The sequence below is a fragment of the Falco naumanni genome, chromosome 1 (assembly GCF_017639655.2).
Source record: "Falco naumanni isolate bFalNau1 chromosome 1, bFalNau1.pat, whole genome shotgun sequence".
Classification (NCBI taxonomy): Eukaryota; Metazoa; Chordata; class Aves; order Falconiformes; family Falconidae; genus Falco; species Falco naumanni.
The window spans coordinates 54,362,540-54,383,939 of NC_054054.1; the positions used below are offsets into that span (position 1 = coordinate 54,362,540).

Consider the following 21,400-nt stretch of genomic DNA (forward strand, 5'->3'; position numbering starts at 1 on the left):
ATGCATTGTGTTTTCATTTTGCTGTGCCTGCACTAGAAGCATTGCTTTCATACCCTACCGGTACATGCCACAGTTTCTGCTCTCTGATCGCTCACTCTTATGTTACTGCTCAAGTATGCATTCAGAAAAGAGCCAGCAGATATAGTAGATTTATTCTAGTTGTCGAGGTCAAGGACTCTTTCTTTTTTTTTTTTTTTTTTTTTTTTTTTTTTATTTTTTTTATTCAGCTGAGAGGGAACTCTTTCCTCATAACACCAGACAGGCTTTCTGTTTTGCAGTCTACTGTCAGTGTGCACCACTGATAAAAAAACATGTGAGGGTATTTTTAAAGGAAATTATTTATCACTCTAAAGCACCGGTGAGTTATGTGCTGTCTCCAGTGCCAAAGTTAGGGGGCTTTCAGCAAAGCACAGTGTCTGCATGCACTGCAATTCAAAGACTCCAGCTGCTGGAAGCTCTTGCAAGCCATGTAAGTAAAGGGCTTTATTTCACTAAACCAAACTTAATATATTCTCTCGCCTCGTAAAAACTCTGAGATAATCTAAACTTGAGATGAGTTTCATAATACTAGTAATGTTGTTATCTTTCTGTTGCTTTGATTAATGTGTGTACGTCAGCACAATAACTAAATAACCTTTTTAGAAATGTTTTGCTTGTGAGTAGTGTAAGGAGCAGAATCTGTACACGGCTCAGGCAAGCTTTGTTTGCTTTTCTGATCGCTGACCATTTCTGTTCTCTGTGATCGGCACAGACAGCTCTCTGATTTCTTTGATTTCTTGTTACTCTGATTTCAAGAACAATGGGAAGCTGGCAGAAAAATGCAAAACCTGTGCAAAGGAAAACAAAGAGCAGAAGGGTAGTTTATAAAGCAGCATCAGCGAACTCAAAAGTGGTGTGTAACCCCCATGTTGAACTTGTGGTCTTAAGGGATTTTATATGCTTTACAGTGAGATTTAAGAGGTCACAGATTATGTGACTAAGAGGAACATTAAATGACAGAAGAAATATTTTGATTGCTTTATAAAATATATCTTGATGTTCATGCTCATATTTAAGTTAATCACTTTCTATATGGTTATTTGGAGTTTATTGCAAGGGATGGATCAGCTTTCTCTGAGCTTCACCATGTAGTTTAAGGTCATGACACATTTCCTTGTCCTCTATGCAGTTACTGTATGTATTGGCTTCAATAGGCCTGGCAGACAGGCACTGAAATCTCAGATTTCTCTTCTTGTCTGTGAGGTCCTCCCTGCCCTTTTGGTTGATGGATGGAAATGAATGGAAACTGGCTGCTATGCCAGGAAGCTCGATTAGCTCCACTGACCTGATACAGGTGGTATTAACCTGAGACAGGAATTTCATGCGCTCAGGGTTCCCGGTATCTTCCTGTCCACAGAGTCTCTAGCCCCCTTGCATTCCTTGAAGCTTTTCCAAAAGCATCTAATCCCTCTGACTTCACACCTTCTATTTGGCTCGCACTTTTTCCAAGTTCCCAATAACTTTTACCAGTCCTTCCCTCTAGACTCGCATATCTGAAAGGTGCAAACTCTGCCCTCCAATGCTCACAGTGGAAATCTGGCACATACCCACAGGGCAATAACAACTTTATTTATTGCAGATAAGCCACCACAATTGCTTCCTGCATCAGGTGCTCAGAGGAACATAGACATTGCCCCAAAGAGCTTTGCACCTCTCCCAACCCTTCTGTTGATTTTAGTTTTCATGGCAATGCAAGACCCACTTGGGGAAAGGGGCACTGTCCATTAAGAGAGATGCACACAGGTCATTGAAGTCAATGGGGAGGCTGTCCTTGACTTCAGCCGGGCAGTCAGACCTGGGTGCCAAAATAGCAAGGAAATTAATACATATGCAAGGCTGTGTAGCTGCAGTGTGCTGCTCCCAGTGAAGCTGGGGTACCACGTCCCTGAGCAACAATGGGGAAAGGCTCTGTAGAAAGAAGTCTGCAGGGTGATAACAATCACATTTTAAAGGTGCATTGGCAGTAGTGAGTCAGAGATGTAGGGAATCGGTGTGGAAGTCAGGGTCCTTTGCTGATGGAAGAAGAAGACATTGCTTTTCAGGAGTGTTTGGAAAATGACAGAAAGTTTAATTTTCAGGACAGAGATGGATAAGAGCTGAGGTAACTCTTTTTTTTTTTTTTTTCTTTGAAACTCAGCTCTCACATACCTAGCTGGTCTAACTGTACTCCAGGGAGAAAACAGCAGTTTGTTATATTTTTTGAATTTGTGTATATTCATGTGTTCCATTAGTCTCTTGGCAAATGCATCTTTTGAGCTCTAAAGCTTTCTGAACCTTTCATATAGTCCTTTGCTTTGAAGCTACAGATGTCTGTGATAAGCAGATGGTTATGGTTTTGAATTTGAACATATTTAAATACTTTGTTGTGTATATTTTATGGGGAGGAATGTACTCTGTCTTACTATGCAGAACTGATGCATTAAATGAAAAGTATCCATGTCTGGATGCTTGATGCCACTTCCTAGCTTGCAAACCAATAAACCACGTTTTTCAGGATTATTTGTTGTAAGATATTTTCATCCCATTTCTCAACTTGTGTTTCGAGTTACAAACCAACTGGAAAATGCACTTGTCTGATGTGAGCTCAGTCAAAGTGAACAAGCAACAAAAAGAGCCAAAGGAGCTGCCCTAGTTGAGAATTGCATTCTCATTCTCATGTACACTGTGAAAAGGCTGAAATCTTTTCTTTTCTTTCTTTTTTTTTCTTTTTTTTTCAGAATTTCCCAGAGGAAATAATGCAGTGCCTATGTATATAACTGTGAAAAAAAAATCTTTTGATCTTTCCTATTCCAAAGTTTCATTTTTCAGGAGGTACAGCTATGAAATTCGATGAGCTGAGAATCTAGGAACATAAGATCTTAGACCAGGAATAAATTTGGGAACACAAATGGAAAGAATAAATCTCAAATAAGAAGATAACTCTCATTTTCTTTCAAGAAAAAGAAGTCAGATAAACATATTTCATCCAAATGTTTTGCTATTGGATATTCATTATATAGTTAGATACTACAGTTCTCTTCTCCCTCTCCACCTGTCTTTCAGATTTGAAGCTTATTTCTTAAAGAAATCACTCAAGACAGTCTGTGACATGTGTGAACTATTTAAACTTTGTTGATTATAATGACATAAGATACATTATTGCATGGCCTCAGTGCTTATACAAGGCACAAGCCTGACTTGAAAGAAGAGACATGCCTCATTTTAAGCAACCTTTGGAGTTTTTGCCTCCACCTTTGAGAAGCAATGGGGCTGTTGAAGGGTTTGTGGTGCTGGAGGGGTGCTAAAAGAGATCAGTGGTGATGCAGGATATGCTCTTTCCCTCCTTTTTTTCCTCTCTCTCCATTCCCTCTGGGAACATTTTCCTTTCTCATTTCTTCAGGATACAGTAACTTCTAATGCCAGGCTGTTCCAGAATACAAGTTTTCCTGGTTTTGCACCTCAAATCACCCTCTTTTTACTCCACAGCACCATAGCTGGTGTTCAGCCTTGCTGGAGAAGAGAAGGCTTGGGATGGAGAAGGGGCCTGATGGGGACAGCATGCCCTAGCAGACTTGGTGGGCTGAACTGTCCACTGTTGGGACTTTAGTGGCCAATCTCCGTCTCTGCACATACAAGCCAAGTAGCCCACATGTAAGCAAAGCGCATAGGCTGCTGGCCCTTGTAGTCTGTTGCCCAAGGCTAACAGCTGCTTTAATTACTGACTTGACTAGCTATGCATTTCCTGGTGGTTTCCTCACTCATATGTCTTCTGGGACTGGTCATTCATTACTCAAGACAACGGTGGACTAACAGAACCATTAGTTTGATCAAAGAGAGCAGTTCCTTCAGTCCCACTTTGAAAGTTTTAAGATCTCTTCTGTATCCAATACTGTAGGGTTTAAAAGAAGCGGGGGGTGGGGGGTGGGGGGTGGGGTGAGAAAAGAAAGGAAATTGTTGAAGGGTTCTATTTTATAGTCTATTATTTGACAATGTAATGTTTAGAAATCTACATACAAATGAGAAGTAGTTGTGAAAACTTCTGATTGATGGGCTGTCTTTCTTTCTGACAATTCTAATTGTTTAAAGACTGTAAATGTTCAAATACTTTGAAAACTGCAGATGGTACTCTGCTACCTGACAGCAACATAACTGAGAGAGATGCTCCCCTAAATAAACCCTTGAAATTATATGAAGAGATTACATTATGATGTATGCCAGATTTCTCTTGTATATATTGCAAGATCTCTTTCTCTCTGCGTAGCCTTACCATCCGTTTCTGGTCTGGCGCAACACCTCAGCATGTATGTATCTATTTCTCTGAATACCACTTACTGGACTTACAGATGTGAGGACTGAGGCAGGACTTGATGACTGTTGAATTCACATCATACTAGAAGTCTGTGAAGATGTAGAAAACTGAAGGTAGTTTCCCTGAATTCTGGAAACATGTGTCCATCCATGGCCACCCACAAATAAGCAGAATCTTTGTCAAGAGGGAAAGAAAGCAGCTTTTAATCCTTGATGTGCTGTTGTGTGCCTATAGCCTTCCCACAGGGTCAGAAACAGAAACAAACCTCCCAAACCTGCCAGAAAGCTCGCAACCTAAATGTTGTACAAGACAATCAGCAAAACTGACTGCGCAGGACCAGAAGTAGCAAAACTGGTCCAGAGGTGACCAGTATGGACAGCAGAGACCAGTTGCCATTACTGTTGTTCCTGTAACAGAAAAGGTCTTGGCAGGCAAAGAAACAGTTCAGTGGCATACCAGTTTGCAGATGAAAAGCTAGTCTGGAAGTTGCTCTCAACAAGCTGCTGCAATGGAGGGTTGCAACCGGTACGTGGTCTTTTTTTCTGTAGGCAAATGTACTTGCTGGAACAGATAGTGTCATCCTTAGTTATCAATAGCTATTAGCTAATCTATCCTATCTTTGAGTGACTGCCCATTTCTGAAGTTCAGTGAAGTAACTAACATACCTGATACCTTAAATATGGGGAGGAGGGGACGGACAGACACGGGGACACACGGTGGAATCTGCTTGTGTTCATTTTTCACAAGGAATTATTTCTGTTATATTTTTAAGGTTTCCTCTGTGGCTTTTAAGATGTTTCCTGAAATCTGTAATTGCAATCATGTAACATCTGTGTCCAGCTTTTTCTAAAATTATGGTGAAGCAGGCTACATGGTAATTAGAACAATTCTTCCTCTGAACTTCATCTCTCTTTTGGTTTATCAGCTGATGCTCTAGCAAGTAGTTTCTGCCTTGAGGGGCTGTTGATAGATAGTTCACTGAGATAGCTCAGTATTTCAGTTATTTTGTCCCTGCAAGGTCCTTGATAACACTAAGAAAAAATGCAGTGTTCACCACAAATTGACTTTGGCAGTTATCAGTAGTTCAAATCCTTGACAGCACTGAAAGCCTTTGGTGGATCATGTGGGAAAATGTGACAGTGCAGGTAGTCAAAAGAAAGCATTGGGACTGTTTTGGGTTTTTTGTAGCAATGGGGAACCAGATTCAGCACCACATAGCTGTAACAGCAAAGGCACCGCCAGCACACCCTGATCACTGTCTCAGTGCACGAACAACCTCCCACCTACCTGCACAGCATCATTGGCATGCCCCCTGAATCTCTTCCCTCAGAGGAAATAATCCAAACTAGGGAATCCTGGAGGATTACAGAAAACCTTCAAAGTTCAAGAGAGCAACAATACAAGTATCTGGGCATTCCAAATGGGCAGAGTAATTCCCAATTACAAAGGTGAAGATCTGGAGACTATGTGACCATGTTGGGTTCACCATACCATGGCTGCTATGTTCTGTTTGTTAAAGAAAATGCTCTGTACTCATGGCCATTCCTTGTTCAGGAAGGAAAATGTTCAGATTCCCTAGTCAAACTGAGCACAAATGGTGATACAAGAAAGTAAAAATCCATATAAATTACAAATAAAGGTATTTTATCATTATAATTATTGACAGACACCACATACTCCTAGATTTTTGTAATTTACAAATGGAGAGTCATCCTTCTTTTATCTATACCAGTGCAGTTAAGGCCAAGAAGAGATACATAAATGAACACAATACCTGTAGGGTTTGACAGGTGATTTAGATACACTGTGTTTTAAGAATAGGCATGGGCATGAGGGAAAGAATCATCCTCATGTTCTCTTCCTGATTGAAGAGAATGATAGCTGCAGGCAGACCGCATGCAGAGATGCTTGGATGAAAGTGGTGCCAAAGACCATCCCAATAGTGCATCTATGCTGTGAATGTCACACTTGAAATTAGTCAGCAACAGCTATGTCATCTTGATCTGCATGATGATACAGGTGATGTGATAAGGCTCTGGAGAGATGGAGCTGCAGTTATCTGGCAATAATACTTTTGGCTGTTATGAATCACTGAAATTTCAAAATTCTCAGGGGTGTATTTCTTTAACTTTGCACCTTGCCTTTTAAATGAAGAAACATCCCGCTCTGGCCACATTGATGACATCATCTCTTCAAAGAGAAAAGGATTTAACATTTGTTTTTTCTTTCTGAAAATAGAAGGTGCAGAAACAATTTTGAATATTTTTCATACATGAGCTATGACAAAAGCTTGCTTATTATCAACCCTTTTGTTGAGAATAAGCCTACGTTATTGTTGATAATATGCTATTTTTCAGTGCCTACCAGGCCCTGAAACAGACCACTAGACCCTGTTCCAGAAAAGAAAAAAAAAAAAAAAAAAAAAAAAAAAAAAAAAAAAAAAAAGAAAGAAAGAAAGAAAAAAAAAGTTCAAGGAAAAATATGAAATGTCTTGACATGAGATTAATGTTGTTTCCAAGACAACCTCAGGATAGAAGGTCTTAGAGCTACATGGCCATTTCCAAAGTGTGAAAGGACCTTGGCTCCTTGCAGGCAAGGAAGGAACATGAAGGTCCAGAGAAGCACTTCTTCACCTGGGGTGGTGGTAACTGCTGGTCTCCCTCCTTATAACAGATAAAGAATATGTGGGTCTTTTGACATCTTTGTCCCCTTCAGTGTAGCCCTTTCTCACTCTGGCTTTTTTCCCCCACAGAAAGAGTTAAAAACCCCTCCTCCAGCACCTCCTCCACTCACAGGGACTTTTTCACTGTAGGATTATAGGAATCCTGTTTTGCTAGCATTTATGGAAGTTACGACTCCACTTTGTGGTCAGTGCTTGGGTGTATTTGTAAAAGCTGATTTCACTGCAATGCTAGCTTGTTGCCCCTTGTAATGAGGTCTGAAGTTTTCCCCTGTTGGCCTGAGGTGGTATTTTCCAGATTATGGGTGTATGTTCCCTAAACTGACACATTGTAGCACTGTAACACTTTGCTATGCCTTTGAGGGCTCAGCTTTCATGCAGGTGCCTAATGCTGTTCTTGAAGTTCATGCTCTAATGCAGACAGGATGGTTGGCTAATTTCTGCTTCAGATGGCTTCTACCATCTTTTCTTCATTGCTGCCAGTGTTTTTTTCTTGCTTCCCTGGGGACACCAGATGCATCTAATGAGTCAGTTCCAGCTTCCAAGCTGAAACAAATCATGGACAGCAGCCATGTGTTGTTCAGATGCTTGCATGGGAGGGAGAGACCTTTTTCCTTTTTCTCTTGCTGCACCAATTGACTCAATAAGAACTAACCTGAGGTCAAATTGGCATTGCTTTTAGCTGACTCCAACCATTTTTAACTTACTTCTTAATTCCAAGCTTTTTCTATATCCTAAAAGAGGAGAGATGCCTTAAAAGAAAACTGGTGCCTGGGACAGTGTACCTTGATCCCAGCCTAAATGATAGGACAAGAAAAGTGTTTAAATCTAAAGGACACAGGCTGTAGCTTGTGAAAATAAGACAACAACCAGATACGTGCTTCTCCCCAATGCTTCATAAGTAGAAAGAACGTATAATGTACAGCAACACCACAGCAGGTCTCCCAAATTGAAAACTAGGAGGAATAAAAGACTGCCATACCTTGGCTCTTAAATCCCTGAATGTGTTGTCTGTGTTGATTAGTTACTTTGATTTGTGCTTCCCCACGCAGCTCATTTTTCCCTTTAATAAGAGTTCAGCTTGTAAATTGTCACTTGTATTTGCACCAAACAGTGTAATTAGGCTGGAGTGATGGAATATATTACATTGTTTGTTTTCTATTATGTTTATTCCAGATGGTTTTTGTCACTGACTCTTTTTCTAAGATGGGCTGTTAATAAACATAGGATAAATCTAATGAATAAATTTGCTGTGCTTGTTATAGATCTGTGGTGGTAGGTGAGATGGGGTTATGCCACAAAGTAATGGGCTCTCATTAGAACTACAGAAATGTTAATTCTTGCTCACATATGAGAGGGAAATGGAGCCCATGGATAGTGAGGGGTTGAAGAAGATACTTATGTGATATTTTTTTTCCTTTAAAAGACATCCATTTAAAATTTAAACTGGGGTTATGATGAGTTCACCATTGTGGTGCTCTATTGCTTCTCTGGACAAGGCAAGTGTTTTACAGTAAAGCTACAGAGTGGGTACCCAGGTTCAAGCCTTTTATTGCTGGAAAGCTCCTGTGTGCCCTTGAGCAAGGTGTTTCTGTCTTTGACTCAGTTCCTGAACAAACACTTCTTTCCTTCTGCATTTTAACTGTCTTGTCTTTTCAAATAGTTATTCAAAATCCCTGCCTAGGCTGGAGATGCAAAAATTATTTTAGAAAGAGAATTGGAACATTTTGGAGAAAAGAACCCCCGTATGGGATGGATATACAATGTGAAAGTCCACACAGCACCAGGACCTGTCATAATCTGCTAATTTGCCAAAGTGGCATTGACTGGAAAAAACAAAAGCTGTGACAGCAGACCTTGGAAAAGTCATATCACTTAAGGAGTTTTCCGGTACTGGCCTCCTAGTTTTCCACCAGAAAGGAACATAGGAAAACCCAGGATGAAACACAACAGGGTCTGTCCTACCATCTTTCAAAAGCTTTAAAAGCTGCATTAGAAGAGGTGACTGTGATTGTTCAGTAGTAGGACCTTAGAGTCTTGGTTAAAGAACATGTTTTTAAGCAGATCAGCTAGAAGCTGATTACGGCAAACAAACAAATTATGTTTCTGTTGAAGTTTCCCACTTTCTCTGAATTCTTCCAGGAAGCACATAAGCAGGCAGCTGCCTGCAGTGCTGCCTTTTGTCAGTATGAGTGGCTTCTCATGTTTCTGTTAACTGCTTAGCTCTGCTCTGAGCAACTAAAACAGTGTCTCTGTCTTATTAAGGTAATGAGAGGCAATAATTCCCCAAGTGAAGAACAAAAATGTGAACACAAGAGTGTCGATTTGCCATGGTTTGGAAGAAGAAATTCTCCATCTGGTCTCACATGGGCCCACTAGCAGCAGGCTGGGTAGCCCGGTTGGTGCTGTGAGCTGGGTGACAGCAGGTCTGAGCCATGGTGGGTTTGAGCACCTTGCCCTTGCCAGCCTGGCTGCAACCCCCTCCTGCCCTCACCTGTTGCAGTGGTACCACCACTTTCGAGAGAGAAGGGAACAGCATTTCCCCTTATGAAATGGCAGAGCATCCATCTTCCTCTACATGTTGTTTTCAGCCACATCCCGGAATTGGTAGTGAAGGATCTTCCTCTTCAGTCTGGCATCATTTTAAAACCAGGGAGCTGAGCTCTCACAAAGATGGCACAACAGCTGGCATTAGCAATCATACCATATACTACTAACTATACCACGCACTTCTTACGTGCCCCTTTCAGAGATATGCCAGCTAAGCTGCAGCTGGAGAAATAAGACTAAAAAATTCTGTTGGTTGGCATTGGTGAAGGTTTCTTGGAACAGGAATGGACAACGAAGGGGGAGGAGAAGTATGATTTGTGGGAGCAATAATACAAGAAGCCCCCAGAGGAAAGGTGAGCTGAGAAAGGCAGGAGGGCACAGCTGTTTCAGTCACTGAGGTATAAGGAAAATGAGGATACAGCCTGTACCCGCAGCAGTGGGTGTCCCGCCTGGCCAGTCTGTGAGGCATGTAAAGTGTTAACCCTTCTGGAATCAGTACAGGACATTCCAGTGCTTGATTTCACATAGTAAAAATAAACCTCGTGCAAGGCGTGTTGCCTATGAGGTTTATGCTCTGCTTTTTGATTCAATCATTTAGGAATGCAAAGCCCTTCTACCAGGTCTGGGCTTTAACAAAGCCTTTCCTTTGCCATCTCCAGACTCTCACTGAGGGCAGAGCAGATCTGTGGCAATGAAGTTACAAAGGTCCGTTTCCACCTGCAGCTGCTCAGTCCTGCTGTTTCTGTAGGGCCCAGTTCACCTCTGCACTGTGCTGTAGCATGATTTTTTGAAGACAGGACAAAATGCTTTCCCTCCTGTGTATCTTACCAACCATACCCTTCCTAGGCACCACTGCATGTCCACTTACAATGTGGGGCAGTGGTGAGTCTGTTCCACAGAGGCTCAGTGTTTGCTGGCAAATAGGGTAAATGAACAGCCTGTAAATCAACCCCCTGTGCATTTAGTTGGCAGGTAGAAGGACAGTTTAGCTATCCCCAGACACTTCACTCTGCACACAGCATCAGACTAAAGTTGGGTAATTCCCAGGCAGGCAGCTGCTCTGGGGTTTTATCCTGTATTGGACAGGACAGGACTTGGCCTTTGTATTTTTGAACAACAATAGGTCCAACTTCTGCCACTGAAAACTTTGTTTACCCCAGTTCCCAGCCCTCGGAGGCCTCCAGTGGGAGTTTCCACTCATTTCACATCTTCATCACCCTCCTTACTTTCCAGCTGACCATGATCAGATGCTCTCATGTCAATTCTCTCATACCTAGGGGTTTCTTTGGGTGGCAGATGGCTCCTGATTTCACAGTTACACTTCCTCTGCTCCCCAGACCCACCAGCTTGATTTTTCTTAGGAAACAGGATCCTTGAGGCTGGCAGTACCTCATAATTCTCATAGTGAGAGGTGGTCCACTAGGAAGGTATATTGGAAAAAACATTGTGGTGTTATTTTTCCTCCTAACAAGTGGAGAACATGCAGTCAGCATGATATTCTCATTGAGTTATTCATGAGTAGTTCCTATAAAAGGGAGTGGAAGAGACAGTTGAGGAACATTGGACCAATTTCTATTTGGTTACTCATTGGAAAACTGGAAATAAACACAATGTAGTCCAATGTCTTAGTCTGGATTTACACCAGTGCCAATGAGAACATAATTTAGTCCACTGATTTTACATCACATCTCAGTGGACTTCCACTTTTCTCTTTTGGTCATCTGCTATTGTTGCCACAGTTGTGGAGCACCTTGGCCATAAAAATGAACAGCAACTGCAAAGTCTTTGGTGAACATTGTGAAGATTTTGGCACTTGTCAATTTATTTGTCATAGTAATTTGCTGTCAGCTTAGATTTTCTTAGTCTTGTCTTTTTAACTCCATAATGCACATGTAGAGTTTTGAAAGGAAAAGAATACATTACATCTAAAAATTATGTCATGAACCAAAGTTTATTTTATCTCCTTTACAAAAAGGATATCCACAAAATTTTAGGCTGTTACAAGAAATGTTGATAATAATTATTTTATCTCTGCATTGACCTTGTTAATACCATTCAGGGTGGTATGTAACAACTGTTAATGGAAACTGTTTTACTTAAAGATCAGTTGCATAGCAACTTTTGTAGCAAACACACACAGACACACACACACACAGAGGGAAAAAATTCCCATGCTTTTAGTCAGAGCACTAGAAAGCAGAAGAATGACATTGGAGCAGGAGCTGCACCTTGCACTGAAAATTTCTTGAGCCTTCTCCACTTCTTTTCATCTCCTTGGCATGATAATGTGTTAGCTTTACAGTGTAGTATGCTGCCAGAGCATTGCAACAATTACACTCAATGCCAGATGCTAAAAAAGCTTCTTGAAATATTACTAAATAAGGTATTGTGCATGTTCTACATAGGGAAAAATAAGTAAACTCCCTGAGCACTAAGAACGAGGGAATCTCTTAAGTCTATTAGCTATTTGTCAAATGATTGTACTTCTTTATGGTGTGTTTCTTCCCTTTCATTTAATTTTCCAACTTTCAATCTCAGCTTTATCAAATTTTTTTGAAACTAAAATAATCTCTGATTTGCTATTGCTTTATTACGGTTTGTTCCATTTAGAGAAGTAACAAAATACCAAGATTTCGGTATTTAGAAAAAAACAGTATCAGAAGGCTAAGTAGTTGGAATAAAATGATGCTAATGGCTAAAAGTACTGTTGCTGGACATGTTACTTTATTTCCTACATAAAGGGTTTGTTTTCAGGATCAGAAAACACTTTCTGCAGGTTGTCATGATGGGTAACTGCCTCACACAGTCTCTGACAAGGAGGAGAGCACTGTACTCACTTACTGAACATGGCTATGAGGGAGGACAAGTCATGGGTCCCAAAGGATTGTGGTCATAATGCTAAGCATCCAAAGCTGGAACCCAAGAGACTTTATTCCATAGCAGCATCTTCAGCACCAGAGATAACTAAACCCAGCACAGCCACCTCAGCCTGGCTCACAGCCCGCTCCTGGAGGGACCATGCAGTAACCCTCAAGGCAGCACCAGCCTGTTTTTGTTCATTGTCTTCCTCCTACCCCATCTCCCTCACCACTGCAGGCTCCAACAGATGACCCAAGGGCCTTCTCACCACTGAGCTGGTATATGAACGCAGCAGGGCTGGCCTTGCTTGGGTTCACAGGTTTTATAGCATACGCTGGGTCTGCTCATCCTGCATGTACCCAGGAGGCATGTTGCTATAAGGGATGGGTGCTGCCATAGGGCCTCTCCTCTACAGAGGGTAATGCATTGCAGCCAGTGAGGCCCAGGCGCAGGGGAACCACAGCTGTAGCAGAATAAGGAAACAAGCTGATAAAACATCTCATTGAACTTCTGGTCCATCTGAAAGACTCCTGGATGCTCCTGAGGCTGCAGAGTGCTTGCTGTCACCTGGCCGCAGTATGGCTTTGGAGGGAGTAGTTGAACCTGAACTCAACCTTTGTATAAACCATTTTCTACACATCTTCTATCTCCTGCATTAGCTCTCCCACAGGCTGCCAAGATCACTTTATTTGCTGTTTAAAATCTTAAATGGAAATTGAAAAGTCTCCAACACCATCACTGAAATGTGCAGTGGGGACAAGCGGAAAAACTAAATTTATCGCTGGAAAAACAAAGTTGATACTCTTGTGAGTGGTTGGAAATCACTTTGGCACTGCAACTACAGTATTTCAGTGCCTTATTTTTGTTATGAAAAATGTTTTTCTCAGCTTTCTTCAAGGCCAATCAGTAATCATTTGTTTGGTTGGGTGTGTTTTGGTCTGACAGTTTTCGTGTCTCTCATTCACAGTCTGATTCCTCAGTTTGTTAAAGGACAGCTGATAAAACTCAGTTTCAGATAAACCAAAACTTACATTTATGCCATAAATACCCTCTGTCATTATGGGAAGACACACAGTCAGTCTCTTTTCATTGGCAGTGAAATCAGTGTATAAAGCATGCTTGAATATCATTGTTCATTGTTGCAATATTGTTTTCTCAGGGACATTATGCCAAATTCTCTTTTTCAGTACTGTCCTTATCTGAACCTTTAAACCCTTTCGTTCTAAATGATGAAAAGTAGTTCCCATTACACCCTGTAAAATCCTCTGGCTCTCCTTAGGGCATTCATAGCCACTACACTCAATAAAGAGAAGAGTAAAGAGAAATATGTCATCTCCTGACCACAGCAGTCATACCAATTGCTGCGGCAAGATTTTCCAAGTCACTAATAATTTACAGTGGATTCCCTATCTTTTTCACTTAGCTCCGAACAGCATTCAAAAATGTCTTGCTATAAAGCAGAAATATCAGAAGCCATTATCATCAGATTGCATATTTCTGCTGTGAAATCACCAAAGATCTTGATCCTGAGGATGTACAAGAGACATTACCTTTCACAGCAGCTGCAAAGCGCTCCGAGTAACTAGCAGTTTTAATTATGAATAAGCAACCGAACCCGAGACTGCACCAAAGCTGCAGATTTGAACTGAAAGTTGCCCTCAGCTGGAGGGAAGCTGGACTGCAGGTGGGGGTCAGGCCATGCAAGCCATCATCCATCAGGCTGTTTCTTTAACTCAGACGGGTTTTAGAGAGCTGCAGGCAGGCTGTTTTCGCTTCCCATGAAATTTCCATAACGAATTATACCACAAATGGAACAAAAAATAAAATGTTAATTCATTTCTTTCAGTGGTTTTACTTTGTTTCAGTAGCATTTAGCAACATTTTTCCAGTATGTTTTAAATTTACCCATAATCCATCATCTTATTATAACCACCACAGTGGCACAGTAATAGCTGGATAGTGCAGGATAGACAGACCAGGAGAGCTCTTTCTTACAATTAGCTTTTGGGAGTCATCGGTATTTTTCTTCTCTCCGTTTGTGCTTTATGAGTATTAATTAACTCCTGCAGCACCACTGCAAGGCAGAAAATCATTGCCCTTTATATGGAAATTGAGAAATGAAGCAGATTATGTGATTTGCTCAAAGCTACAAAGAGAATCATTATCAAAACCAAGATGAGAACTGATGATTTTTCATAGCACCTTGTCCTGTAATGCAATTAGCAGAGCAACCTCCCTACTCCTCATCTTCTGCTATGTTATCCTCCACCTGAGAATGGCACTGACTTCAGCAGTTTTTTATTTTATTTAAAGCTGAATTTTGCTGCTAAGGTTAATTTTTGCTCAGGAGGACGACTCCTACATTTTTGCATCCAAGAGGAACATCAAAATATGCCTTTGATTAAAAGCAACGTAAGAATCCCCTTTAACTGCAGCATGACCCCAACACAGTAATTTTTCTGGAACAAGCTGATGCCTACAAGAGCATTTTTTTATGCCATCTAGTGGTCATAGAAAATCAAATGCCAGGCTCAAACCCAGTGTGCCACCCAGCAAAGGTGCCACAGCAAATCCAGCTCCTGCCCTGATTAGGGATGCTTGTACCTATTTTTCTTTTGCTGCTCCTGTTGCCAGTCTTTCACTTGGATGGCTGTGAGCTGTGCTGCTAAAACTCTGGAAAGCTGCATTAGGAAGTGGCCAGAAAACAGAGCTAGGTAAATCAATGTTCTCAGGAGCGCTTTCAGCTTACATAAATGCCATGTTTCTATGGAATAGGGAACATGTTTCTTCACTGCTTGGAGATTTTGAAGGAAACTGTGGGGAATGATGAATCAACCAATAAATAATAGTAGCTTGTATACACAGAGGATTTGTAATTTGTTTCCTGAGAAGATGGACACAACCAGGTGCCTCAGAGAATGAAGCTGGCTGCTCTCCTGGGCTAACCACCTGGTCCCTGTGGGGAGGGCACGCAATGCACGGGCGGGAGCTTGGGGATGGGGCATGGACCTGGGGTTATTTTCAGCCACTTTTTGATTCACTTCTTGAAAATCAAAGATAGGGCTGATTTCTGCATGTAACTATGATCTTTAAAAGTGCAATCAAAAGAAATACTCCCCCAGCAAGGGCAGTAAGGAAGGACTGCATTATGTATGCTTAATTAAAAACTGGCTTGGAGAGCTGAGGAAACAGACAGCACCATCAGCAATAGTGACATTTTTTCCTACTTTTCAGTGGAAACAGCACTACCTGCCTTCTTTAATAATAAGCAGCTCTTGAACAACAGGATGAAACCATAAATTTAGCATGCTTGAAAATGGGTCAGCTCAATAACTAAGGTCACGACCGCATAGAAGTTTTTGTAAGGCATTTAAGGTGCTTTTAAGCTAATACGTATTAGCTGAGATTCGTCATGAGAATGAATATGATGGTTCCTAATGCAGACAGGGTTTAAGACACAAAAAAGCATGTTAATTTGTCATAGTTGACCTTTGTATAACATAGGAAGTTTAATAATGTCTGCTAAGATAGTTTTGGCCAAGTGAAGCTAGTAGCTCACCAGACTTGGTCAACATTGTGTCATACTTTGTCTGTACACACATTAACACATTTGGTAAAAATATAACTGCTTGACAAGAAAAGCTTGCTTGTTTGGATTGGACTGCCTTTGACAATCCTTCATCAGCCCCTGCGGCCCTAGCTTAAGCCATGCCCAGACCTTGGTAAGTGAGCAGCCCAAAGCAGTTGAGTCTCTTGCCACTTTCCAAAACTCCTCGCCCGTGGGTCACCCCACTTATGGTTTCTGCTCCCACCCCAGCACAGGAAGGCTGCAAACAGAAGCTTCCTTCAGACCCAGCTGTGCCAACCCAAGCTTGTCCCCTGTGCTCCCACTGTCCCCTGCCCAGTTAGAGCTCCCCACTCCTTTTCAGACACAATGAGCCAGAGCAAACAAGAGCTCTCTTATTCCTACTGTACAGGCCAGCCTGGTTCATTTTGACTGAAAGAGGCCAGAAGACACACTTTGGAGCACTCAGCACAGCTGGTGCTGTGCCAAGGGTGCCAGCATGGGCAGGCAGGTGGTGACCTCTCCAGCCTTCACCACCTGAGATGCATGTCTGCACCCTAAGCTGAAGAGGATCTGGGACAGCTGCGCCAGCGGAGCTGTGAGGGCAATAACCTCCAGCAGCGTGGCTTGTAATCTTCATCTGGCACAGCTCTCTACAAAATTAACATCTGTCCACAGCCTAAAGATGTGTTTCAAAGCTGATTTAATTAGACCAGTGCAAGCACCCATCTGGACACTTTTAGCACTTTGGCTCCCACCTAGCAAACAATGGCAATGGATAAAAATTGTTTTCACCTGCCTCAGTTGCAAAGTGGCCAGAAGGAAAGGAGGATGTATCAGCCATGCTAGCATCTTAAATTTTTGACGGATATGTCTGGTGAATCCTGACAAGGTGCTTTATGAAGTTGCCACCCACTGAGATCTCCCTAAGGTGGCCACAGCCCAGAAAGGGCAGCAGGAGGAACATATGCCTGCAGCTGTGCAAAGCCCAGTGTCTCAGCTGAAACAGCTGATTTTGGTGGGTCCAATGACTGTAGGAATGGTTTATACTGCACTATGCCCTGGTCAGCCATTTACTACGTGGGAAGCCTTCCCCAACCCTTACGTTGCCCTGCAAAACAGTACTGGATAGCAAAGCACACAAATGCTCCTCGTATGATTTAATGCAGTGTCAGCTGGGTTAAACAGCCTATGGAAGCAGCTAATCTACAAAGAAAGGGAGCCCCAGCAGAACAGCAGTAACGAACTGCAGAGGGACAGTTACATTTTAAATTGGTACACATATTTCTGCAACAAGAGCCTGACTATATCCTTGGTTTATATAGCCCGACTATATCCTTACTTTATGTAACTCCTTTTTCCAGCTTAGGCCAAATAAAAATAAATTGGTTGATTCTAGATCAATTACAGTGTCTGCTGAGGATGTGGCATTTAACTAAATTATTTTAAGATAAACCAACGCAAGTTTGAGCATAAATGTTAGAAAAACATATCATACAGCTTAAAAGAAAAATATCTCCTATGACAACTGAGAGCACTATCATTTTTTCAGCACCACTTGGAGACCGCAGATAACCCAGCTCTCTAACAGATTTTTTTCTAAACTCTTAATAAAAACCTACAATTTAAATTACTTTTAATCTACCTCATGGTTACTATCCATTCTTAAAATCCTTTTAAAGAAAAACAATTGGCATTTTAACTAGTTACAGATGGCAGAGATAAAATTAGTCTTTACAAACCTGTGTTTAAAATGGGATTTTCAGGGAGAGTACTGTTTATGTTTGCTAATGTTATCCAGACTGTCTATTTGTAAACAGGAGTCAAAGATTTACAAACTTTAGCCTGGGGTAAAAGTAACTCAGAAGAATGAGGGAAGACCACGAGCATTAAAATGGCCTGATACACTGGAGCAGCTTTATCCTACACAGACAGGCCACAGCAAGGGGCAAGTCATGAGCAGAATGGAACAGATACCCTTCATAAAATGTGGGGGTTTTATGGAGAAAATAATATTGCTAACGCATCAGTCAGATTGGACTTCATGTTCCCTTGGCCTTTTCCTGGTATTTGGACTAGACCAGGATGATAAACAGCAATGTACATAGGCAGACAGGGGGTTCTTAGGGTTCCTGAGCTGCCTGCTGTTTCTGGGAAATGGTCCAAGTTCATGGGCAAGAGGCACACTGAACAAGGGCTCCATTTGGCCTCTCCCCACTGTGGGTTTTAGCTGCTGTTGCAGGTGAGAAGGCTGAGGAGCCTCAGCCATGTCCTGCTGCTCTTGGAAAGCAGACGTCCTCCAGGCGAGAGCAAACTCCCCTTTTGCTTATCGCAGAGAGACTTGCACAACCTTTTTCCCTCAAAGATATCAAAATGAAGCCATGCAAAACTCAAGAGCTACCAACCATTCGTCATTTGGAAACAGCAGCAGCATCGTTTCCATACGTGCGCTACACACAGCAGGTCTCAGCTGCCCGTCTGCCTTCAGGTCTTTGTACTTTGGGCACAGAAAGAGTCACAGACAGTCTGGTTCTCCTCGGGCCTCACTGTGGCACCCACTGACAGGGCAGAAACAGGAAACATTTAAAAAAGATAGAAAAAATAAACCCCACAGCTTACAGATGAAACTCCAAAACAAAACAACCTCTTTCCTTCACAGGATCCTTGTTTTTGCCAAACACACTATGTTTGCTAATAGGCAGTGAGTCATTATTGCCCTCTCTGCAGTCGAGGGCCTCTGGAGAGGAGGCTGTTTTGGCTGCGATTACTTCTGCACAAGTGGTACCACCTGCACAGCATCTCTGTTGCCAGGGTTCACAAGGGAGGACTAGTCTTCAAAAGTCTGCAAATGAGGAAAGGGCAGCGGCAGTGCACGGGGCTCGGGGCTATAGCCTACACGCTGTGACCTTCCCACAGGTCCCTCTTCTGTAACTGCTGGCATACTGCATCCTTGTCGTGGTTTGAAGACAGACCTCAAACACAGAGAATTGACTATGTTATCTGGGCTCACCACAGCTTGAACATACGCTACAACGATCTACTTCAGCCAGACTTCTGGCAGGAAAAACAAGTTTCACATCTGAGTTCCCATTTAAGGACTTCTCCCAGCCATCTCTCAACTCTGCCAGCTGTAGCATCATGCAGGGGTGACAAGCCTTTCCACTGCCACCTCCCTGCCACCACTACTCTCCAGACAGCTGCCCCTTTCTCTCTGTCCCATGTTGACATGGTGGCAACCTGGAGGGCCACGCAGTGATGCACCAGAATGGCCCTGGCTGCCCCTGGGCTTCACATGCTGCTGCATCTCTCCATCCCCCTGACCTCCAGCCTCAGGGACTGGCAATTAAAGAGAAAATCCAGAGGAATCTGCATCCCAGTAGACAGGGAACAAAGGGGAAAAGGGTCCTTTCCTGATATACCCGTTGGGAGCAGTACAGATTTTGACCTTTGGGCTCCTGATGCTGGAAGGAGAGCTCAGCAGTGTCAGGAGCCCAGCAAGGAGAGGGGAGCTCTGTGCGGGAAGGCACAAGAGGAGGAGGAGGAGGAGGAGGAGGAGGAGAAGGAGGAGGAAAAGAAGGAGAAAAGCCACCCTGACAGGGAATGGCAAATGTCATCACCCTGTAACCTAACCACCACTGTGGTTGTAAGGACATGAGGTCATCAGTGGTACCACTGTGTTCAGCCGACTACTCATGGAGAGCAAAGCAAGAGTCTCTATAATTTGACATTCTACGGTTAAAACAGGTAAATAAATAAACTTGATTTTGAATAGTAATGAGACACATCTGTATTAAGAAACCATTATTGTTTTGTTAAAAAAGTGCCAATCAAAGCAGTGTTTTATAGAGTATCTGGAAGACTGTCCTTTCAGCTATTTCTAGCAAACACATGAGAGTTAATGCAATTTTGATTAATTCAAAGAGTTTTTTTCTTTCTGTAAGAGCCACCGATGTCTCCTGGAAAACATTGTATTTACTTTTTACTACTTTTCTTGGCTTTTAAGTCTAGCAGAACGATGATTGCTGCAGTGGGGAGATTCTGTCCCATGTTGTAAGTCTTTGGCAGAGGCTAGATAACACAGTCTTAGGCGGCTGCATTTTTTTGCAGCTGTATATCTGCATTTCTGTTAGAGATGATGGGTTTACGTTGATCTGAGGACATAACATGAAAGCTGCACTTGTGTGTCATTCAGAATCTTGCTTACTAATGTTCATACACTAGAGGAAAAGATTTTACAATTTAGTGGACCATATAACTACTAGAACTTTTAATTGTAAATTAAAAATATTAAAGAAATATTTGTGGCAATCAAAAGGAGTCCAAGGTTACTGCTTTTTCTGAGAAAGACAACATACTAAGGAGCAGATTAATCACTGTGTTTTATAATGCAAGAAACAGAAGGAATCAAATGAAATTATCAGTTTTAAAGATTTAAGGAAGACAAAAAGGTTTAAGGGAGACAAATGTGTTCTGTGCATGGTTAATCCAACAAATTTACCAATGAGGAATCTGTGAAAAGCCAGAGTTTAAGCTCTTTCTGAGTTTATGGATAAAGAGTCCAGCAAGGCTGACAGAAAGCAAAGACTCAGAAAATACCTCCAGTTCAGAAGACCTCAGCTGCAGAGCACTGGAAGCAGGAAGATAACCTCCCGGCAAGCATCACTGCACGCTTCCCACACCCTTGGGAAGAGTGCAAGAGCCTGCTACAGGGCATCACCAGACAGCAAGAGCACAGGGCTAGAAGGGCTTTTGATAATATTTACCAGTCATTCATATGTAACATTAATCCTAAAACACAGACATAATGAAATTATTGTTATGGATGGCTTCATAATCGTCCCAAGAGAACAAGCGGGGACATCAATTAATTTTATGGAGAAGAAATAGCAGTGGATTATGAACTTCTACAGAGACCTAGTTTCATGCATTAACAAAACAGATTAAAAACTAAGAGAGAGAAGCTGTGCCAATAAAATTGTCTCCAAATGAAGTATTTCAATATTCTCTCCCATGAGCTGATAAATTTATAATTTTTTTTTACCTTTACAGTGTGTGTACATACATACATATATATATGCACTTACATACACTGAAACTTTCCCAAACCCAGACAAAAAACAAGTCTCATAAGAAATCACAGCATCTCACAAAGAAAAGGATAATTCTAAGCAAGAAAGATTTGATGTTTGAACATAGGAGAGTTTTCAGTTGCAGTTATCCTATTCAAGTTATAATGTGTATTTTAAGCGATAGACAAAATCACAAATATCAAAATAGAACTTTCTGCAGTGCCCAATGAATACCTATCACAAAGATAAAAACAACAAAGCAGCTTATTACATACCAGCTTACTGTTTATCAGCTAGAAACACATCTAAGTACATCGTTAATTCAGGCCATCAGAGAATAGATCCGTATT

At 41.8% G+C, this 21,400-nt stretch overlaps 1 protein-coding gene across 1 annotated transcript in view; it reads left to right on the forward strand.

The window, feature by feature from the left end:
* The first annotated feature begins 268 nt into the window (after positions 1–268).
* Positions 269–21,400, forward strand: part of C1QTNF7 (C1q and TNF related 7) — a 35,688-nt gene continuing 14,556 nt past the window's right edge. The window contains exon 1 of the mRNA XM_040594340.1: positions 269–469. The gene's annotated coding sequence lies outside the window, so the exon portion shown is untranslated. The remainder of the gene's footprint in view (positions 470–21,400) is intronic.